The sequence below is a fragment of the Protopterus annectens genome, chromosome 13.part0, assembly GCF_019279795.1.
Source record: "Protopterus annectens isolate FY-2018-M chromosome 13.part0, PAN1.0, whole genome shotgun sequence".
NCBI classification, from domain to species: Eukaryota; Metazoa; Chordata; order Ceratodontiformes; family Protopteridae; genus Protopterus; species Protopterus annectens.
Window position 1 is genome coordinate 997,422,813 of NC_056747.1, and position 24,938 is coordinate 997,447,750.

Here is a 24,938-nt window from a genome sequence, read left to right on the forward strand (position 1 = left end):
ATTGGTTGCATTTTAAATATTTATTTTTTCTGTGTTTCTATTGTTTCTTTGTTTTATTAAATACTGACTTATTTTTGCTTTGTTTTATGGTCTGAAGAAGTGGCAGTCCTGTAAAAGCACTAACTTGTATTTGTTTAATAAACCAGTTTGTATATATTTTTTTACTCTGTGGTGGTTGACCTACATTTTTTCCTTTTGAAACACGTGAACCTGTTGGGGATAATATTAATGTTAATTGGGTCATCACAGATTAGCCAGCAGCTTAAAAAAGGACTCGGAGAGGATTTCATATTAGCAGAAAACTGGCAATCACAGTTCTGTGCCAAATAGGGTAAGGTATTGTACTTTGACAGTAAAACATTTATAACTTGGGGAATGTTTAGGAAATGTTTAGCAGGACAAAAGCACTTGACTCTGGATTGTGCATTAAACCTTTTATCTGGTGGACTCCTGGTATTGTTATTCGATACAGCTTAGAGTGCAGTTTTGTTCCTGGTTGAGTTTAGCACTCTCAACACATTGTTTTTCATTCTGAATGTTTAGGAACAGCAGAAGAGAACAGAAAAGATTGTTCCATTCAATTCACCAGACCCATGATCGGAGGAAATGGAATGCATATGTGCCACGCCAAGTACATGGACACTCAGAAGTCAAAAGCCATTCTTCCAAGCTACAATGAAATATTCAAACTGAGTTTTGCATATAGGGCTGGTGGATAGGAATTAATGAGTATTTCAAGGATGTATTCTCAAAAAGAAGAGCTTTTAATGATGCAGAGAAAAAAAAAGTACAACAGAGGAGTAGCAAATGTAATCAGGCTGCCTGCAGCACTGTGTTCAGTGTAAGGAAAAGAGAAGGAATTTCAATACTCCTGAATTTGCCATTACTTTCTTCAAAACGAATAGTAAGCTGGCAAAAAACAGTCAGGAATGACTTTTCTGGTATGATTCCTGTAACATCGACAAACATAGGATTCCACATGTAAAAGGCAAATATAAATTATCAAAACTTCCATTTAACAAAATCAGCATTACCCCAGTAAAGGAAGAGTAGCTAACTGTCACTTCAACACCCACTCTTCCAAGGTAAAATAAATGTATTTTTTTATTTGTTTATTGACACTGCTTTACTGGGAAAGCCCAGCTTGGCAGTAAACTGAAAATTATCAAAACTTCCATTTAACAAAATCAGCATTACCCCAGTAAAGGAAGAGTAGCTAACTGTCACTTCAACACCCACTCTTCCAAGGTAAAATAAATGTATTTTTTTATTTGTTTATTGACACTGCTTTACTGGGAAAGCCCAGCTTGGCAGTAAACTGATTTCAGAGGCGGTTCGAGCAGAAAAGCTCCAGCATATTACAGGAAAGCAAAACAGAAGAATGTAGCAAATATAAACAATTGCTACAGATTGTAATTTTTACAAATACTATATTATCATTGTTATAGATATATAATATGATGAAGTATAAAAATACATAGTGACCAAAGAGACAGTAAGATAGTCTAGTTAGAGGACTAAGCTTAATTTGTTTAATTTAGAAGTAGTGAAGAAAGGCAGAAGCAAGGGTGAAATAAGTAGGGAAAATACTTGAATTAAAAAAAAGATAATAATGGACAGCAGTTACTTAAGGAAATGATTACTAATAAGCTGAGAAAGAAAGTTAGACATCAAAGAGAGAGCAACATAGGTTTGTAAAAAAGGAATATGTGTATACATGAGAAGATTGCATGTGACAGTAGGGCAGAAAAATGAAAACAGCTTTAGCTGGGGGAGTGAAGGGAGAAGATGGTTGCAAGAAAGTGGGGTAAGAGATAAAACTGTGGTTAGAAAATGGAGGTGGAGTGAAAAAGAACAATGGATTATAGAACTGAACTAGCCTAGTGTGGAGCATGAGCAGAACTAGGAAGTAGTCAGAAATGTTTTTAAAGAAGTTCTGAGTACGTAGAGTTTTTGGTGATGATCTTATTGTTATAGGGAGTGAGTTTTAGGTTTTTGCTAGCATGTTATAGCATAAGAAGTGTCCTCTAGAATTTTTTGGCTGTATATGATAAGGAGTGGTTTATCATTTGATGTTTAGGAATGTTGTAGGGTATAATTTTACAGAACTGTACTAAGAGCAGGGCAGGCTAAAGGACTGTTTATTATTTTTTGTGCTATGGTTAATCGGCAGAAGATGATGAGGTAGTTCTAACCAATTTTGTTCTTTTATTAAGGTACAGTTATGGCTTTGACTGGGTTTCTTTGCAGTAAAGCATAAAAACTTATTATAAAATTGCTCAAGTTTAGTTTTTAGAAAGGCTTGAAGGAATGGAAGGATGGATGCTCCATACAGAAATAATGGTAGTAAGTAACTGTTAACTGTCATTGCTTTTATTAGTTGTGAGGTATTTTTGTTTCTATGGGGCATTCCTAAATTTGGGTGCTTTTTAATTGCATTTAGAATATGTAGATTCAATTTTAGGGGACATCTATAGCTATGCCAAACAATTTAGGATAAGATCAAAAGCTTAGAGACACTGCAAGGCTGTGGATGTAAATAAAGTTCTCAGATGAAAACAGTTCCAAGTAGTAAACTCCAAAAAATCCAATGGATGAAGTTTAAAATGAAGAAAGATTTATTGTGCAGAGTTAGGTTAGAGCTTTCACCCTGTTGGGCTTCCTCAGACCTTTAATACATACAAAAAAGGGGACACAAAGAATATATAGTCACCTAAATATGACATCACTTCCTACAATTAATCTATGTAAAAACCAAACAGAAAAAAAAAAAAAGTCATCTCATAAACATGCCCTAAAAATGGAAATAAAAACATACATAAATACATTCATAAATATAAATTGTAAACATAAGTAAGAATACATACTTGAATTCGACTTACAGTTTTTGAAAAATATTTCAATTTATAAAAAATATATTTAAATATATTTAAGTTTTATGTAATTTAAAATGTATAAAAGAACATATCTAAGTTAAACATAAAATCTCATCAGAAAGGGACATTAGTTATAACAATATAAATTGTGTCATCTGACAATCTCCTATTTTTCAAAGCTGGCTTAATGGAGACTTTATCGTTAAGACCTGGGTTCTGGTCTGCCCTTAGCCTGATGATATAGTCAACTTCTATTCTCTCTGTATAATTTCTAATGTCTCCACCTCTGTTACTGGGTATGTTCACTTGTAGGACCTGGAATTTGAAACTATTCTAGTCATTAGTGTGTGTGACATGCTTCGAGAGTGCATTGTTAAGAGATTGTATACGTATATTGTACAGGTGTTCCCTACTCCTGTCCCTTAGGCATCTATCAGTTTTTCCTACATAAAACGCAGTGCAGGCTATGCACTTAGCCAGATAAACCACATGGTGTGTATTACAAGTAGCAGTTACTCTAAAATCAAACCGTTGTAGGGTGATGGGATGCGTGAAATGAGATTCTACACAAAAAATTCACAAAAATTACATTTGTTACATGGTTGTGTACCTATAGATGAATAAAGGTAATTCTGACCACTGAAACCTCTAGGATAGCATAATAGTCTCTGTAAATTCATCTTATTCCTATAGACAAAATTAGGTTCAGTACCTATTAGTCCCTTTAACTCAGGATCCAGCATTAAAACTCCCCAATGCATATGAAAGACATTTTTAACTGGGCCAATGTCCTGTGTGTAGTTAAGGGATACTCTGACTGTAGATTTCCAAGTGGTTGGACGCTCTGTTATAACAAGACTGGTGGAATCCCTCCTGTCTGAAAAATAAGGTCTTGCAAGATTGTATCTCAGCAACTGGGCCCTCTCAATACCTGCATTAATCTCTATCAGACTATAAGCCCTGTCTGATAACCTTTCACATAGATGGGATAGTTTCCTCTCAAACCATATCTGTGTTGGGTTCAGTCATGATGCATGTATGGCCTGCCCCTTCACTATGTTATTAAAAACATAACCTTTGTGCATACACCCCTATGAAGAAGGGAGTTCTTATAGCAAGGCTTCCTATAAACTCCAGTGTTGAGTAGCCCGGTCAGTAACTTCTCTATATATACATCTAAAAAGAATATTCACTGGTCATATTTCTCCATCGTAAAATTAAAATAATGTGTCAGTGAGTTAATTTCATCCTAGAAACCTTGCAATTCAAATTCCAAGCCTGTCCACAAAAGAAACAGGGCATCCACAAAATGTCTATAAAAGACTACATGCTCAGTGAAACTATCCAAGTCAAATAACTTTTCTTTCTCCCAATCTGCCATGACCTGGTTGCCGTAGCTGTTGGCACAAGAAGTGCCCATAGCTATGCCATCCCTCTGGAGGTATATTACTTCATTGAACATAAAGATGTTATTTTCTAAAAAAACCTCAAGTAAAGCAGAAATCATATCAATTTGTGAAAGGATATAATTACTATTTCCTCTTAAACATCTGTGTATACTTTCTACCCCATCTTGGTTAGGTATAACTGTAAACAGTGACTGGACGTATAATGTCACAAGGATTAAATTCAAACCTGATGGTAGCATGGTCACTCTACTGTATAAATCCAGTAAAAACTGTTTGGTATCTCTCAAAATATGTGACAATTGGTCCACTATAGATCTTAGCTGCTTCTCTATATACAAGGACAGTGGCTCAGTGACCCATCCCCTCCCTGCTACAATGGCTCTCATAGGGAGATTAAAATAATCTTTATGGACCTTGGGTAGTCCTTGGATAACCGGGATCAGTGGATGTGTTACAGTAAAGAATATATAAAGATCATATTTGATCATTCTGCTCATAAGTAAATCCTCTAGCATATGAAATATCCTCCTAATGTGTGTCTCCACTTTGTCCATGTGTATAGTGGAATAGTACCTTCCATCACTTAAATTCTGTGACATGGTTTCTTCATACTGAATTCTATCAAGTACCACCACCAGTCCCCCTTGTTTGCAGGTCTAATGACTATTTTGTCGTCATTTCTCAATGTATTTAGGGCAGTCCTCTGACTTGGGGTTAAGTTTCCAAACCATTTCTTCTTCTTATTCTCACCACTCAATTTGTGTAGATCTTCTTCTACCATTTTAGTGAAAGCATCTAATAAAGGGTGCAGTACTGGTACATATATACTAGGTTTCTTATATTTGGGGTTGCTACTAGTATCTAATTGTTGTCCATAGTCTAGCTTAAGCTGTATGTTACATACAAACAAGTTTGTATTAATGACAAGATCAGTTATATTACTCTTACCAGAGGGTATAAATGAAAGCCCCTTGTTAAGGACACTCACTTCATCTGTAGTCAATATTCTGTTTGAGATATTCCAGACTATTGTCTGGGAATTTTTTCCCACATCTTCTTGAGTGTCAGGCCTACATGCTGTTCTCCTGACACCTTTCGGTTCTGCCTGCCCCTGCTTATAGACCTGTTTCTCCTTCCCCTGTAAACCTCATTGATGGGGAAATGGATATGCACACTGGTTCTATCTGACTGTCCTATTGTAGGGAATTTCCTCCTAACTACAGGCAGTTGTTCTATCACTGATTGGGAGTTAATAGCTGAAATACCATCAGGAATTTGTAAGTTAACGGTATTCACTATGGCATGTGTGCCTGATTCATTAGAGGTATCTGCCCTGCCATCACATGTGTCCACCATATTAGAAATCCCTCCCTCTACAGGGATGGGTAAAGCTGGGCTAACATTCATAGAAATATGTAATGCAGTATCGGGGAAAACAATATTATGTCTATTAACATATATGCCTGCTGTATCATCATTTACTAGTCCAGTGTTAATAGTATTGACAATATTATTTACATTATCATTGACAAAGCTAGGACGTCTATTCAAAGTACTCAAGCCAGGTCCTCAGGCCCTGTCAGTCCTCACAGTATCTGCCCTAGGCCATTGAAACACATGTCCATTCTTAAAATCAATGGTGTCATGTTGAATCTTGGCCCGCTTTTATTCTAAAAGCTTCTTTTCACATAACAAGACATTATCTAGTAGCCTTTCCATAAGTCTATCCACTTTTGCTGCTGGATATTTAGTTACTACATAATTCTGACAAGCTCTTATTTTATCTTTTAGTTCCACTTCTTGAGGTAGAAAAAAATCATTAAGCAACATCACATACTTAATGCTCACCTCAAGATTGATTTGCTGCCATTTGTAGAGCAATTCAGGGTACAGCGTTCCTGTGGTAGGCATCTTTAGAACGCGTAGTCCACTTGGTATAATTCTCCGGCTTATGCACACTTCAAAATGTTGTCTTTGAGTTTGTAGATTCTTTAATTTTATTAGGTCCGCCCCTAGGATTTCAAAGTGCTCAGTCAAACCAGACAGTTCTTCCGTAGGTGTTCCTTCTCGTTCTACAACAAACATCATCAAGGAGTTGTCTCTTCCTGAAACACATTCCACAAATCTACACAGTTCCGGTCTACTGTGTAAGGCTGTTTCTGGATTGTAAGGTAGTTCAATACTCACTCCTGCTAAGTAAGCCATGTCTCCTCGGTCACTGGCTAAAAATATGCATAAAACAAAGTCAATAGAGCAAGTGACTAAGGAATAAGTGCTCCGATGCTGAAAAACAAAGATAAACTCAAACAGAAAGCATAGAGACACTCCAAGGCTGTGGACGTAAATAAAGTTCTCAGATTAAAACAGTTCCAAGTAGTAAACTCCAATAAATCCAATGGACGAAGTTTAAAATGAAGAAAGATTTATTGTGCAGAGTTAGGTTAGCGTTTTCACCTTGTTGGGCTTCCTCAGACCTTTAATACATACAAAAAAGGGGACACAAAGAATATATAGCCACCTAAATATGACATCACGTCCTACAATTAATCTATTTAAAAACCAAACAGAAAAAAAAAAAGTCATCTCATAAACATGCCCTAAAAATGGGAAATAAAAACATACATAAATACATTCATAAATATAAAATGTAAACTTAAGTAAGAATACATACTTGAATTCGACTTACAAATATAACACAGTTTTTGAAAAATATTAAAATTTATAAAAAATATATTTAAATATGTTCAAGTTTTATGTAATTTAAAATGTATAAAAGAACATATCTAAGTTCAACATAAAATCTCATCAGAAAAGGACATTAGTTATAACGATATAAATTGTGTCATCTGACAGTCAATCTCCTATTCTTCAAAGCTGGCTTAATGGAGACTTTATCATTAAGACCTGGGTTCTGGTCTGCCCTTAGCCTGATGATCCAGTCAACTTCTATTCTCTCTGTGTAATTTCTAATGCCTCCACCTCTGGTACTGGGTATGTTCACTTGTAGGACCTGGAATTTGAAACTATGCTGGTCATTAGTGTGTGTGACATGCTTCGAGAGTGCATTGTTAAGAGATTGTATATGTATATTGTACAGGTGTTACCTACTCCTGTCCCTTAGGCATCTATCAATTTTTCCTACATAAAATGCAGTGCAGGCTATGTACTTAGCCAGATAAACCACATGGTGTGTATTACAAGTAGCAGTTACTCTAAAATCAAACTGTTGCAGGGTGATGGGATGTGTGAAATGAGTTTCTACACAAACAAATTCACAAAAATTACATTTGTTACATGGTTGTGTACCTATAGATGAATAAAGCTCATTCTGACCACTGAAACCACTATGATAGCATAACAGTCTCTGTAAATTCATCTTATTCCCATAGACAAAATTAGGTTCAGTACCTACTAGTCCCTTTAACTCAGGATCCACCATTAAGACTCCCCAATGCCTATGAAAGACATTTTTAACTGGGCCAATGTCTTGTGTGTAGTTAAGGGATACTTTGACTGTAGATAGTAAAAACCTGTACAATATACGTATACAATCTCCTAACTCTCGAAGCATGTCACACACACTAATGACCAGCATAGTTTCAAATTCCAGGTCCTGCAAGTGAACATACCCAGTACCAGACGTGCAGACATTAGAAATTACACAGAGAGAATAGAAGTTGACTGGATCATCAGGCTAAGGGCAGACCAGAACCCAGGTCTTAATGATAAAGTCTCCATTAAGCCAGCTTTGAAAAATAGGAGATCGACTGTCAGATGACAAAATTTATATTGCTATAACTAATGTCCCTTTCTGATGAGATTTTATGTTGAACTTAGATATGTTCTTTTATACATTTTAAATTGCATAAAATTTGAACATATTTAAATATATTTTTTATAAATTTAAATATTTTTTAAAAACTGCGTTATTTTTTGTAAGTTGAATTCAAGTATGTATTCTTACTTATGTTTACATTTTATATTTATGAATGTATTTATGTATGTTTTTATTTCCATTTTTAGGGCATGTTTATGAGATGACTTTTTTTTTTTTTTTCTGTTTGGTTTTTAAATAGATTAATTTTAGGAAGTGATGTCATATTAAGTGGCTATATATTCTTTGTGTCCCCATTTTTGTATGTATTAAACGTCTGAGGAAGCCCAACAGGGTGAAAGCACTAACCTAACTCTGCACAATAAATCTTTCTTCATTTTAAACTTCGTCCATTGGATTTATTGGCGTTTACTACTTGGAACTGTTTTCATCTGAGAACTTTATTTACACCCACAGCCTTGGAGTGTCTCTGAGCTTTCTGTTTTAGTTTATCTTTGTTTTTCAGCATCAGAGCACTTACTCCTTAGTCACTTGCTCTGTTGCTTTGATTTACGCATATTTTTAGCCAGTGACCGAGGAGACACGGCTGACTTAGCAGGAGCGAGTATTGAACGACCTTACAATCCAGAACCAGCCTTACACAGTAGACCGGAACTGTGTAGATTTGTAGAATGTGTTTCAGGAAGAGACAACCCCTTGATGACGTTTGTTGTAGAACAAGAAGAAACGGAAGGGGGGACACCTACGGAAGAACTGTCTGGTTTGATTGAGCACTTTGAAATCCTAGAGACGGACCTACTAAAATTAAAGAAACTACAAACTCAAAGACAACATTTTGAAGTGTGAATAAGCTGGAGAATTATACCAAGAGGACTACGCATTCTAAAGATGCCTACCACAGGATCGCTATACCCTGAATTGCTCTACAAATGGCAGCAAATCAATCTTGAGGTGAGCATTAAGTATATGAGGTTGCTTAATGAATTTTTTCTACCTCAAGAAGTGGAACTAAAAGATAAAATAAGAGCTTGTCAGAATTATGTAGTAACTAAATATCCAGCAGCAAAAGTGGATAGACTTATGGAAATGCTGCTAGATAATGTCTTTTTATATGAAAAGAAGCTTTTAGAACAAAAGCAGGCCAAGATTCAACGTGACACCATTGATTTTAAGAATGGATATGTGTTTCAATGGCCTAGGGCAGATCCTGTGAGGACTGACAGGGCCCGAGGACGTGGCTTGAGTACTTTGAATAGACGTCCTAGCTTTGTCAATGATAATGTAAATCATATTGTCAATACTGTTAACACTGGACTAGTAAATGATGATGCAGCAGGCATAAATGTTAATAGACATAATATTCTTTCACTGGATACTGCATTACATGTCTCTATGAACGTTAGCCCAGCTTTACCCATCCCTGTAGAGGGAGGAATTTCTAATATGGTGGACACATGTGATGGCAGGGCAGATACATCTAATGAATCAGGCACACATGCCATAGTGACTACAGTTAACTTACACATTCCTGGTGGTATTTCAGCTATTAACTCCCAATCAGTGGTAGAACAACTGCCTGTAGTTAGGAGGAAAGTCCCTACAACAGGACAGTCAGATAGAACCAGTGAGCATATCCCCTTCCCTATCAACAAGCTTTACAGGGGAAGGAGAAACAGGTCTATAAGCAGGGGCAGGCAGAAGTGAAAGGTGTCGGGAGAAGATCATGTTGGCCTGACACTCAAGAAGATGTGGGAAAAAATTCCCAGACAATAGTCTGGAATATCTCAAACAGAATACTGACTACAGATGAAGTAAGTGTCCTTAACAAGGGTCTTTCATTTATACCCTCTGGTAAGAGTAATATTCATAGATTAGTACTAAGCTAACTGCCCTTGTGAGACATTTTAAGCCTAGCCAATCATCCCTTGTGAGACTCAAACCCTGCACCTTGTATTTGTAAGGCAAACACCTTAACCATTAGGCCACCCTCCCATCCTAACTGATATAACTGATCTAGTCATTGATGTGAAGTTGTTTGTACGTAACATACAGCTTAAGCTAGACTATGGACAACAATTAGATACTAGTAGCAACCCCAAATATAAGAAACCTAGTATATATGTATCAGTACTGCACCCTTTATTAGATGCTTTCACTAAAATGGTAGAAGAAGATCTACACAAAATGAGTGGTGAGAATAAGAAGAAAAAATGGTTTGGCAACTTAACCCCGAGTCAGAGGACTGCTCTAAATACATTGAGAAATGACGACAAAATAATCATTAGACTTGCAGACAAGGGGGGGGGGGCGGTGGTGGTATTTGATAGAATTCAGTATGAGGAAACCATGTCACAGATGTTAAGTGATGGAAGGTACTATTCCACTATACACATGGACGAAGTGGAGACACACATTAGGAGGATATTTCATATGCTAGAGGATTTACTTATGAGCAGAATGATCAAATATGATCTATATATATTCTTTACTGTAACACATCCACTGATCCCGGTTATCCAAGGACTACCCAAGGTCCATAAAGATTCTTTTAATCCCCCTATGAGACCCATTGTAGCAGGGAGGGGATGGGTCACTGAGCCACTGTCCTTGTATATAGAGAAGCAGCTAAGACCTATAGTGGACCAATTGTCACATATTTTGAGAGATACCAAACAGTTTTTACTGGATTTATACAGTAGAGTGACCACGCTACCATCAGGTTTGAATTTAATCATTGTGACATTAGACGTCCAGTCACTGTTTACAGTTATACCTAACCATGATGGTGTAGAAAGTATACACAGATGTTTAAGAGGAAATAGTAATTATACCCTTTCACAAATTGATATGATCTGTGCTTTACTTGAGCTTGTATTAGAAAATAACATCTTTATGTTCAATGAAGTAATATACCTCCAGAAGGATGGCGTAGCTATGGGCACTTCTTGTGCCACCAGCTACACTAACCTGGTCATGGCAGATTGGGAGAAAGAAAAGCTATTTGCCTTGGATAGTTTCACTGAGCATGTGGTCTTTTATAGACGTTTTGTGGATGACCTGTTTCTTTTGTGGATAGGTTTGGACATTGAATTGCAAGGTTTCTATGATGAAATTAACTCACTGACACATTATTTCAATTTTACGATGGAGAAATCTGACCAGTGGATATCCTTTTTAGATATATATATATATATATATATATATATATATATATATATATATATATATATTTATACATATATAGAAGTTACTGAACGGGCTACTCAACACTGGAGTTTATAGAAAGCCTTGCTATAAGAACTTCCTTCTTCATAGGTGGAGTATGCATCCCAGTTATGTTTTTAATAACATAGTGAAGGGGCAGGCCATACATGCATCACAATTGAACCCAACACAGACAAGGTTTGAGAGGGAACTATCCCATCTATGTGAAAGGTTATCAGACAGGTCTTATAGTCTGATAGAGATTAATGCAGGTATTGAGAGGGCCCAGTTTTTGAGACACAATGTTGCACAACCTTATTTTTTAGACAGGAGTGATTCCACCTGTCTTGGTATAACACAGAGTCCAACCACTTGGAAATCTACAGTCAGAGTATCCCTTAACTACACACAGGACATTGGCCCAGTTAAAACTGTCTTTCATAGGCATTGGGGAGTCTTAATGGCGGATCCTGAGTTAAAGGGACTAGTAGGTACTGAACCTAATTTTTTCTATAGAAATAACATCAATTTACAGAGACTACTATGCTATCCTAGAGGTTTCAGTGGTCAGAATGAGCTTTATTCATCTATAGGTACACAACCATGTAGCAAATGTAATTTTTGTGAATTTGTTTGTGTAGAATCTCATTTCACACATCCCATCACCCTACAATGGTTTGATTTTAAAGTAACTGCTACTTGTAATACACAATATGTGGTTTATCTGGCTAAGTGCATATCCTGCACTGCGTTTTATGTAGGAAAAACTGATAGATGCCTAAAGGACAGGATTAGGGAACACCTGTACAATATACGTATACAATCTCCTAACAATGCACTCTCGAAGCATGTCACACACACTAATGACCAGCATAGTTTCAAATTCCAGGTCCTACAAGTGAACATACCTAGTATCAGAGGTGGAGACATTAGAAATTACACAGAGAGAATAGAAGTTGACTGGATCATCAGGCTAAGGACAGACCAGAACCCAGGTCTTAATGATAAAGTTTCCATTAAGCCAGCTTTGAAAAATAGGAGATTGACTGTCAGATGACACAATTTATATTGTTATAACTAATGTCCCTTTCTGATGAGACTTTATGTTGAATTTAGATATGTTCTTTTATACATTTTAAATTACATAAAACTTGAGTATATTTAAATATATTTTTTATAAATTGAAATATTTTTCAAAAACTGAGTTATTTTTTGTAAGTCAAATTCAAGTATGTATTCTTACTTATGTTTACATTTTATATTTATGAATGTATTTATGTATGTTTTTATTTCCATTTTTAGGGCATGTTTATGAGATGACTTTTTTTTTTCTGTCTGGTTTTTAAATAGATTAATTGTAGGAAGTGATGTCATATTTAGATGGCCATATATTCTTTGTGTCCCCTTTTTTGTATGTATTAAAGGCCTGAGGAAGCCCAACAGGGTGAAAGTGCTAATCTAACTCTGCACAATAAATCTTTCTTCATTTTAAACTTCGTCCATTGGATTTATTGAAGTTTACTACTCGGAAATGTTTTCATCTGAGAACTTTATTTACATCCACAGCCTTGGAGTGTCTCTGAGCTTTCTGTTTGAGTTTATCTTTGTTTTTCAGCATCAGAGCACTTACTCCTTAGTCACTTGCTCTATTAACTTTAATTTAGGATAAGATATTACCTCAATGTCAGTGTTGCTTAGGGAGATGATTTTCAAGTTACTTTTGTCAAGGTTGTCAAGCAGTTTAGGATAAGATATTACCTCATGGTCAGTGTTGCTTAGGGAGGTGATTTTCAAGTTACTTTTCTCAAGGTTAAGTGAATTAAGAAAAAAATAGAAGTAGTTTAGCATTTTTAGGGTTGAGCAATAATTAAGCATGTTGGAGCCAACTTGTAATACAGTTAAAGGCTTATTTTGTTACTTGTTTAAGATATATTGGGCTGTGAGATGGACAAATGAGAATAGAGTCACCTGCATTTGTGTGAGGAAGACTTGTTGGAAAAAGTAGACAAATTGTTGGTAAATATGTTAAATGTTAGAGAACCAAGAATAGAACATTGGCAAACACTTGTGGTTACTGCTAGGAAAGGGGACAGGGTGCATACCCAATAAACAGATTGTTGTATGTCAAACAAGTCACATCTGAAAGAAATGAGAATAAAGTGTGAGAAGCCAAAGGAAGACATTTTGTGTAGGAGTTTGTTGTGCATGTGCTGTGATGACAATGACCTTATACAGGTCTACAAATAAAGAGGATACAAATTTACCATTGCCACTCACTTTGTTGATGGTGTCTAGGAAGGCTATGAGGGCAGTGGTAGTACTTTGTGGTCATTGAATATCATGCTGTATTGGTTTCAAGAGTTGTTGCTGAAAGAGGTATTGAAGAAGTTTTTTGTGAATATTTTCTTCCTATATTTTTGAGAGTGGGGATAGGATGGTGATGGATCTTGTTGTGTCTTTCGGCTTTTCCCAGTTAGGGGTCGCCACAGGGGAACTCCGGTCCGCTAATGATTGGCAGCTGATTTTTACGTGCCGAGTTGCCAGCCCTGACGCACAACCTTCAATGAAGGTACGCCCATTCACGCATGTCTCCACGCAGAAGACGCTCTAGCTGAGAGTCTAACTGCACAGCATCTTACTGTGAGGCGACAACCCTACCACAGCACCACCACCGCGGATAGGATGGTGATGGATCTAAAATTGGAAATTTCTGTAGCTGTCCCCCTTTATGTAGTATGATTATATGTGTTTTCTCCAAAGGAAAGGCACATAGGCTTCTAGTACTGACATCTTTACAAGGGCTGATACTGTAAATCATCTCCTAAATGTTAGGAGGCCAACACAGTAACCATGATCACATTTTTTTTCATTATGTAAAAAGAAAACTGATATACTACCTTCAAAATCTACACTTTTTGATCTATAACTAGATCTGGCTAAAGCCAGCTCCCCAGAAAGCATCCTACACTATTATCTGGTGCAGAGGGATGAACACCTGATCAACTATAACACATGTAGCTAAGATCTGATTAGCAGAGTTAATTCTTGAGTGTTCATTTGGGAGAGGTGGAGGGCAGGAAGGAGTTGTAATTTTAGCAGGTCCATTCCCAGAAGAGGGATGGAGGTTGTGGTGAGGGATGCAGCACAAGATGAACACCAAGGGCTCCAACTCTGCCAGAAGCTAAAGAGGCTTACAACCAGCAGATCATCCATACCTTGCCCACATTGATGTCATTGCATTCCATGTATGTTTTAGGGTATAAGACTGATAGTAGGGAATGCTGATATATTCAAAGCAACCAAGGATGGCGGTTCATTTCTACCCAACTATAACCTGAGTGGCAATGATGCTATGGCCTGTCACTGAGAAGAACAAATGGGTCAGAAGTACAAGGAATGAGCTGGATGGGCTGGATTAGGAGGACAAAAGAAATAAACATTTGTACCAAACTTTAAGCCCTAAAGTCTACTCTGTTATGTTTTAGTAGACAGGATTACATTTCATTGCCCACATTTAATACTATCTAACTTTGGTTACAAAACAGGCAAGGTTTGGTACTCCCCCACCTTTCACCAGCTATGTCTTAATAGCTAACCCTGATAATTTTACTGAACTAGACCTTCTTTGCCTGACTTGACAAGGCCACTGCAATGCCTGATGCTGAATATGATAGAGAAATTTTGTAACCTGGTTATATCCGAAAACTATTAATGAGTTGAACATAGACAGACATTTCTTGCAAACCTTTATTTTAAAGAAGTTCTGAACATGTGGAATTTGGGTGATGATCTGGTTGTTATAGGGAGAGGAGGGCACTTCCAATGATGTTTGCAACAACAGTGTAAAGAGGTATGAATTCAGGTAATTTTATGGCAGCGATGCTCTGGTGGGAGTTGAGATGGTCAAAACTAGATTGCAAGTTGGACCTGCCTCAAAATGGATAGTGCTGCCAGATAGTATAGATGCTTAAGTATAGGCATTAATATTATTTATAAAATGGGCTTATAATAAAATAAACTCATATTGGCCAATAATAATTCCAAAGTAGTGAATTAATGTACAAATCCCTCTGAAAAATAAGAGAGCCTGCTTACAACAATAAATATATTTTCCATGGGTAGGAAAAATAATTTCAACATCTTAATTTGCTACCATTGACAAACTACTAAAAACTAACAAATATTATAAAATTATAAAACAATGGAATTCAATAAAGCCTACATGGTGGTTTTCACACAGCAAAGAGCACATGGGTGTGGAAAGTTTTAAATTCAGTAAGCGCCACATAGTGGCACGCATCCCACATAAGCAAGGTAAATATTGTGGCATGCTAATTACTGCATAAGCAGCTGAATTGCATGCTAGTCGACCAAGCCAACATACTGAAGCTATTCAACAAACTATAAAGCAACTATGTAGACTCTGTGCTGGTGTTCCACGTGAATTCAAAAACTTTTGAAATACAGCCACAGAAAGAAGTCTACACGGGCAGAATAAAAAGTAAAATGTGTGAGATTTGTGCAGAACTGACCTTAACTTGTGACAGCAGGTTAAATGCAACACAAGGAGAGTAAGAATAGCAACATAAATCCTTTTTTGTGCAATAACACAAATGCAGCTTTGCTCCCACACCCCCAGATGAACTGTACCCTCGTAAGTAATGCAGACAGAAGTGTAAAAATGTGTGCTAATCAAAATAATTACAAAAACATTAAATAGACTATCCATAGTTACATGTCAGCATATGCAATATGAAGCTGATGAAATGCAGGCATATCATCTTAAAATCAGTACTCCTCTGTGTTCAGCACATAAACAATTTGGATCCCCTTCAGTTTCCCTAGCCACACTGTTGCCTTCTGATGTAGATTCAGGGTTGTCAGCATGGTGAAAATGTAAATTAGATCTGTCTTCATTAGAATTGCTGAATTCCAAAAATTTGGATCCATGTAGGGATGTAAACATAGTGCAGGCACTCCCTCAGTGTTTGTGTTTAATAGATGGCAGCTGTGAATGCTTACATCAGATGGATGTGTCAGGGTAGACTTACAAAGTGTCACATGTATGTCTGTCAAGGTCGGAAATCCAAGTAAGCAGCACATAATTCACAGGTTCTGTTTCATTAACATCCAGCCTTCTCTTCATTTGTGTGCAGGTTGTGTTTTCTTTGTCAGTTTTCTTCTTCTTATTATTTTTTTTTTGGCCATTGTTTGTGTGATGTGGATCTTAGAGCAATCATGGGCAATGGAAGAATAATGAAAAGTTTGGCTATGCTTATCTTGTTTTCATGGCGTTGCATGATGGGCAAAAGGGAGACCTTAAGAATGACTAAGGGAATATCATGTAACTCTTCCAGTGGCAGCATTGCTGAGTCTATGGAATACAACTGCTACTTAAATGACTCTGTGGCAGCAGGTGTTAATGCAGTGATACGTTCCTTTTTGGGGCCATATGGTACTGAGTTTGAATGCAGCTGTATCTAATACTTTTAACTACTTTTGCTTTACCATTGGTGTTCACTGCTGCTCAGTGTGCACCATTGTGCAATAATGCATTAAAGAAAAGAAATGGGGATGATAGGACAGTGGTGAAATGGGGAGCAAGTAAGGGGAAGAACTAATAGAAAGCAATACAGGAATGTACAGAAGAGAGGTAGGAAAAAAACATAGATATCCATTTCTTCAACAGTAGAAACTGCTGATATATGCAGAATTTTAGCTGAATTTGGACTGTCACCTCCAGAGAGAGGGGTGACAACAGCACAATCATGTTGTATAGCCAATTAAAATGAATCAAGAGTGTCAAGAAGATGTGCTTTAAATGGAGAGCCATACATGGGACGATTTTATTTTTTGTGGAAAAGAGAGGAATATTGGGGAAGGGACATAGGTATGTTTGGGTTTGGTAGGTTGGGTATGTGAAGAAGCAATTGCAGACAGACAAGACAAACAAGACAAGACACAGGGATGGTGATTGACACAAGAGGTTGATGGACACCATGGATGGGGTGAGGGTGGGGACATTCAGGAGCCAAGCTGGTTCACAGTAAGAATCTAGTCCTCACCCACAGGACTATCAACATTATCACCTCACTTTGCCACTGGTTACAGTGCTTGATGTCTCCTCCTGCTACTTGTCCTATGTAAAATGAGGGAGAGTAGCCCCTCCATCCAGCATAGTCATGCACCGACAGTGTGACACACAATCCTACTCACATTCCCTGGCAGTTCAGCATGGGTGATAAGCTCACCACCCACGCCACTACTCCAGGACAACACCACTGACCTATCATCCAGGGCAGAACTACCTGGGGGGCAGGTAGTGCAGTGGCAGCAGAGGTGGTGTTACCAGGTTGGCTCCCAGATGTTTTGGGAAACTATACCAGGACCGGTAGAGTGGGGGCAGGTTGATCCTGTGGGGCAGGCCTACCGTGCTGTACTCTGGAGCATTTCGGTATGTGGTACACATGGATGACAGGGACATATTTTGATGACACATAATAAAATAAAACAAAAAAAGAAAAAAAAGATAAGGGTTGGTGTGCGAGAAAAAAAAGAGATAAGATTAGTACCTTCATGTGTAACATACAATGATTAAAATACAGTGATTTCACTCTATTATCTTAACCTTTACTCTTAAGGCTACCACCTTCTAACAGATAACTTATTACTTTTAAGACTAACAACTCCTAACAGATGCACACTATACTACAAATTGCACCAAGTACTCATTTATATGAGCATATATTGCACATATGCATGTTCCAATTATCCAGATTACAGTTTACAGCAGGGCATGTGTGCCACTGGTGCAAAGCTTTTACTTCAAACCTTTATGTTACACATAATTGAAGAACTAACAGTTATTGTATAGTTGGGAAGTGTGGTATTTGAACCCACAACCTCTGACTAAAGTATAATATTGCACTCTTGGTTTGTGCTACAGACTAAAGCATGCATACTTGCTTTTACAGTTGGACTATGAATGCTCAATTTGATATAACTGTAGAAAATGCCAAGCAAGCTATCTGTGCTACAGACTAATGCACACATACTTGCTTTTACAGTTGAGATATGCATGCTCAATTTGATGCAACTGTATAAAATACCAAAAAAGCTATCTTTAACTGTTAATGCTACAATAACACTACTTTTATGCTGCATACATACCACAGGCCTCCGCCATCCTTGCTAGTTTAGTGGCATGGGTCCTAACATTGCACACTTTCTCTCCATGGCAGCTGTGGAAAAAAACAGAACAAAACAGAATACCATTATGAATACCAGTCTTGCCTATATTCAGCTTTTAAGCATTACAAGTACTCTCTGTAGTTGATACTTACACATGTGTGAGATGTTCGCCAGCCTAAATTCCTCAATCCAAGCATTGAAGGTACCCCTCTTTCTCTGACATAGGTCACTCAAGTGGTACCTGCATTGTCCACCAGCACAGGGAATACTGGTGGCACTGGTCACAGCCAAGGCCAAACTATCCCAAGCCTCTGACTTATACTGGGAACCAGAATAGTCTCCATTCTGCAACCTGGCACTGTAATGTTTCACTAGGAGTCCAACAAAAACTGTGGAGTCTTAGATACTCCATCTCTGAGCTCTAAATCTCACACCCTCTCCACAAATGCCTGCCATGTCTATCATGAATCAGGAGCAATGGAGAATGATAGTTTCCTGCCAATTTCAGTTATTGCATTTACTGGGAATGTGCACACTGTTTGAAAATGTTGCACACCGCTTACCATCACCCAAACACAGTGCTCTAGGTTAGGGTACGTAATGGCAAGTGGTGCACGACCATGGCAAACAATGCATTTTCAAGGTTATTTGATGTACAGGCAGTAGTGTATGTGTGTCTGACAAACGTGAAGGTCATGGCAGTCCAGGGAGCAGAAATATCCTTACAGAAAGATAGTTCAGAGTATACCCACAGTCATATTAATACATAGATAATTAAAGAAATAACTGACACAATATTAGTGTCTCTGCCCTCATACATATAGTTATCAGCTACACTATATTAAGTGTTATAGTGAGAGTGACTATAATGGTAAGTGCAACAATAAAAGTGCATGGAACATGTTGTATTTGAACCTAGGACCATATGCATGACAGTCCTACACTAACACCTGTTGTCACAAGAGAGTAGATATAATAGCTGTTCATGTTTCAGTTCATTCCTATAAACTGTGATGTCACAACAGTAAAACAAAGGTTGCACACACTGTACTAGAACCCAGGGTATCTGTATTCCAGCCCTTCACTTTTACCTGCTGCCACAGGCAATAGCATTGATTGATTGTATCCAATTTCTGTTTTTGGCTGTCTTCTTTCTGGGTGGTCTACTTATCCAGTAAAACAGGGAGAAATACTTGAAATAAGGAAAAGCAATGTATGGCATTCGCAGTAGAAAATGGCAGCACACATGAGATATGTCTACACAGGTCAGAATTTCAACTCTCACTCCAGTGCACCTTCAAAAAACATGATGGGTGTCTTGTCCCTCTTTGTCACACAAACAGCTTTGCAGCAAAGAACTGAAGTCATTCTTCACACAGCCAACTACAACAGAACAGTTATTTATACATTTATTAAATTTACTATATTTGGATTTAGTACACTTAGTGATCACACAACCTGTTATGATTACTGCTTGCAAATATAAAGCTCTGTCTTAACTTTCTGTGTTTCTTGGTCATCCCTCAGTTATCTGACCAGTACTCTGACACATGGATTGTGTGTAAGGCATTCAATATAATTGGCCTTAAAATGGGTGAGGATATTAACTGGAAATAATATGATATGCAGTTGCCAACAACTGAAGGCTGGTTGGATGGCAGAAACAAGCATAGAATGCTTTTCTGGGGGGGGGGGCAAGGGTGAGTTACTGTTATGGCATATACAAGGATGCATTGTTCTTTTAGGGGGTGGACAAGGCTGAGTTGCTGTTGTGGCACAAACAAGCACAGATTTTTTGGAGGGCAAGCAAAGGGGAGTTACTGTTATGGTACAAACAGAAATGGACTATTCTTTTGAGGGGTGGGAGAAAAGGTAAGTTACTGCTGTGGCACAAACAGGGATATGATGTTCTTGTTATTCTCCTTGTTTTGCATCCTGTGTATTGCTTCATCTTGCGAGGGTTGTGAGGTCAGAAACTGCAATGTGTATCATTAATTTCTAACTTCTCTATTTAATGAATTTCTAGTACAAACGTATAGTGTAAAACTGAGGGCATGCAGTGATCATCAATACTTTTGATAGGTATGACTGTGTGAATATTTGATGCCTAAGCCCTGCTACCTACTAATGGATACATATTAGTCAAGCAAGTCTCTGCTATCACGTGTTAAGGTAATTTCTGTACAAATATCCCACCTTTTACTTGTTTACTGCACCAAGTGATGAAATACAACATATGCCGTAATATTATTAAGCAACGCACTCCAGGTTCAGGACTTACCTTGTAAATGCAGCAGTTGTCACAGTGTTACTTCAGGGCTGATGCTGTCTTAAGCAAGCAGTACACAGCCAATACATGAGGAGGTAAAGGTTGTGTTTGTTGCCTGGCATCAATGTTAGTATATGTATGTGAGTAAGAGGAAGGCTTTTGGCCCCTAGGTGGTAAGCAGGTGTGCTCTGCATTGTCTCTTAGTCAGTTCAAGGGCATACGGAACATGCCTATGTTTGCCTACACCCACAGCAGCTGGTGGTTCCCCCTCTGACTCCTCATCTGCCTGTGACTGTGGTGACCTTGCCATTGATGGTGGGATGTGTGCCCCTTCCCCTTGCTGATCCTGCTGCAGCTCTTTCTTCAGGATTATGTTGTGTAGAATGGCACATGCTGTGAATATTTCTGTACATGTCCATTGATTGTATTGCATGGCTCCCCCAGATGAATCTAGGTACTGGAATCGTGACTTCAGCAGCCCAGTCGCATGTTATATGACATTTCTGGCTTGAGCATGTGCCTCATTATGGAATTCTACTATGGGTGTATGTGTGCATTTTTGATGGGTGTCATCAGTCACAGTTCCAGTGCAAAGTCTGCATCCCCCACTAAATGACCCTGTGGGATATCCTCCCTAGCAAACATCTGGTACAGTTGGGAGGTATGCCAGATATGTGAGTCATGGTAACTGCCAGGGTTACCAGCACACATGTTCAAGATGATTTCCTTGGCATTACACATGACTTGTCGGTTGACAGAATGGTAGCCCTTTCTGTTAATGTCAACCTTATCCTGTTCCCCAGGTGGTGCCTTAATTTCTACATGAGTGTAATCTATGGCACCCAGTACTTCAGGGCAGTGCACTACCCGATAGAACTGTTACATATTTCTGGACCTCTCCTCAGAGCTACAGGGAAAATGCATGTGCTCACTAACGAGTACAGCAATCAGGAATTGGTAGAGGATCCTGGGTGCTGATGCTTGTGACACTCCCAGCATGTCCCCTGTTGGTCTCTGAAAGGTCCATCTTAGGATTCTAAGTGCTACACATACCTTAGTTTCCACTGGGATGGCTTCCCTTAGTTGGCTGTGATCCTGAGTTGAGGGTGGCAGAAGTTGCAGAGTATCTGTAGTCTGTCCCTGTCCAACCTGTGGTGCTCTATAATTTCCACATCATGTAGGTTGTGATAAGTTAAATATGGCCCTAACAAATGGATTAAAGAAGCAGCAGTCCCTAATATTCTGTCTGTGTATACTTTCAGTGTCTGTACTCCAAATGTTTTGACATCTGCAGGAAAAACCAGCATGGAGTCTACATGTATATTTTATAACTCATTAAATAGCTCTACCTTGTTGGGCTGGTTGATTAGCATGTAATTCAGCTGCTTATGTTGTAATTAGCATCTATGAAACACAAAGGCAGATGCAATCCATTAATAATCTACACCCTTATAAAAAGGCAAACATGTAGCTAACCAAAATGATGTTGAGGAGAGTTGCATATACTTGGAAGACTGCAAAAATGTATTTTCTTCAAAATATTTCAGTGCAGAGGAGTACTGAACTTCAGCAGGTATGCTTCCATTTTTGTGACCTACACACTGCATATGCTGGAATGTATATAAGAATAATGTGAAGTAAAGGCTTTTATACTTTTATCTGTATGTATTACTTAGAAGTGTACTGATGGCATGGACATGTTTCTCAAGCCATTTCAGAGGTACATTTGACAATACATGAAAACGGAATGCTGTGTGATAAACATATACACATGTTTCAGGGACAGGTCCTTTTGCTTGCACTTTTTGCATTTCAAAGATGTTCTGCTAGTAAAATGGGTCATTTCCTGTTCTTTTGTGGGGGTCTGTGTGATAAATGGGTACAGATGTTTCAGGGACAGTTCCTTTGATAGCACTTTTAGCACTTGAAAGATCTTTTTTTAGCAACATGGGTCATTTGCCTGTTCTTTTGTGGGGGGAGCAAAAGTGAGTTACTGTTATGGCACAAACAATAATATGTTTATCTTGTTACTCTCCTTGTTTTGCATCCTGTCTCTTGTTAGTATTTCACACCTCTAGGCTGTTTTATGTTTCTCCAGTGAGCAACAGTGACTGGCTACCTTTTCTGTTTTATCTGGAAACATTTATATTGTAGTTTTGTTTTAATTTATTTTTTATTTTACATTTGATTACCTGGAAAGTCCAACTGGGATAAGACCCATTTTCAGTGGAGGCCAGGGAGAACAGTTCCATATATAGAGATTATACAAATCTTATACAAAAAAGTATACAAAACTTAAACAGATGCTTGGTGCCAGAGCCATGGGCTCAAGCTCAATGCCAAGAAATGTATTGTTATCCCCTTTGGGAAAAAACATGTATCCATGAATTACCATATAGGTGGCAGTACACTAAACACAGAAAGTGTGATAAGAGACTTAGGGACACAGGTGGACAGTGGTCTCACCTTCGATAACCACATCGCCACAACAGTCAGGAAATCCTTCTATGTGGCACACCTCATCACGGAGGGCTTTTCATCCAGAAAAAAGGAGGTCATTGTCCCACTGTACTCATCCCTCATTAGACCCATTATAGAATACAATGCCCCATTTGATATGTACCTCTCAAGACATCTGCAACAACTGGAAAGGCCTCAGAAATACCTCACTAAAAGAATCACAGGCCTAAAGCAGATGCCCTACGCTGACCGCCTTAAAAACTCCAGCTATACTCTGTCGCATATCGTCTACTCAGAGGCGATCTCTGCTTAACATACAAGGCCATGTCAAACCCAGAGCTGTTGGACATGCTACACTTAAAGAAATCCCAATCCCTCAGAGCTACATGCTCCAGGGATCTAAACCTTGTCATCACAATAAACAAAACATGCTGGAGGGATAGGTTCCTGACCCAGAGACTCCCCAGACTCTGAAATAGATTGCCCATACATGTAAAGCAGAGTGCCTCTTTGGACCTCTTCAAGAGGAACCTTGACGATTGGATGGGAGAAAGGAAATTCACCCCAGGGATCACGTCAGTCGCCCTGCTAGACAGGGGTCCAGGAAAGTAAATAATGTGGGAAGAAATAGCCAGGGAATTGTTATGGCTAGGCTTGTATAGGCCCTAGGGCTGATAGCCTAGTACCAACCTATGAACCTATACAAGAAATTATACAAAAAATATACAAGACATACAGGATACCAGAAATTACATTCTATGCTATTATAGCTGACATTTGTATTATACAATCAGCTGATATAATTCCTTATTGTAATGTAGACATTGTCATTTCTCAAAGTAAGCTGAGAAAGGGTTTATAGGGGGAAAACTGGATAGAAAAGGATGAGGTTACAGATTATCTAGACATGAGAAAGAGCATAGATTATGAGGTGGTCAGGGAAGAAGATAAACTGTGACCAGAAACTATTAAAACTAGTTAGCCTGGAGTAGTACAGGAGCAAAGCCAGGTGTCATTAAGATCACTTTAAAGAATCTTTTTGAATTGGTTGGTATTTGTGTTATGTGATACTTATGTGTATCATTGTCTTTTAGAACACCTATAAGTATGTCAGTCAGGCATGTCAAATCATGGAGACCCCTCCCTCAGTGATGTTGAATATCAAGTAATTATCAATGGGTTTTGGCACCCTGGTGCATTCCTCCTGGCAAGGGAATGGGGAGATATGGCACGCCGTATGCAAATATGACAGCAAATCATGCAGAATGTGAATGCAGTGGGTGGCCACACCAGAACACAAACAGGTGCACCACAGGGCCACTAACATGACCACTACTGCATGCAGAAGAGCAGCTGCAGTGGGTAGTGACCAAATTGCTACTGGGGAGGGCCAGCTAGGGAACCCCCACTAACCTCAAATGAACAATTCTTGGCCAATATAAGAGATCAAGATAGCTCTCGGGAGAGTGCAAGACAGCATGTACTGGATGTGGAGGCAACACCTTCTGAGACAGCAAACACGTACCAGGAGGAGCTTCCAGATAGGCTTTATTATCTGATCAGCTGAATACTGTTGTATAGTAAAACAATTGAAATGAATAAGTTAATTCTGTGTCACATCTTTTTTGGGGGAGGCATTGAAGATTGTTACAGTTATAAACTTAGGTTGGAGTTCTCAGCCATATTCTTGTTTA

General features: G+C 38.3%; 1 protein-coding gene across 1 annotated transcript in view; it reads left to right on the plus strand.

The window, feature by feature from the left end:
* LOC122788065 (keratin, type I cytoskeletal 19-like) overlaps positions 1 to 24,938 on the plus strand; it is a 277,040-nt gene that overhangs the window by 205,860 nt on the left and 46,242 nt on the right. The gene's annotated exons all lie outside the window — the stretch shown is intronic.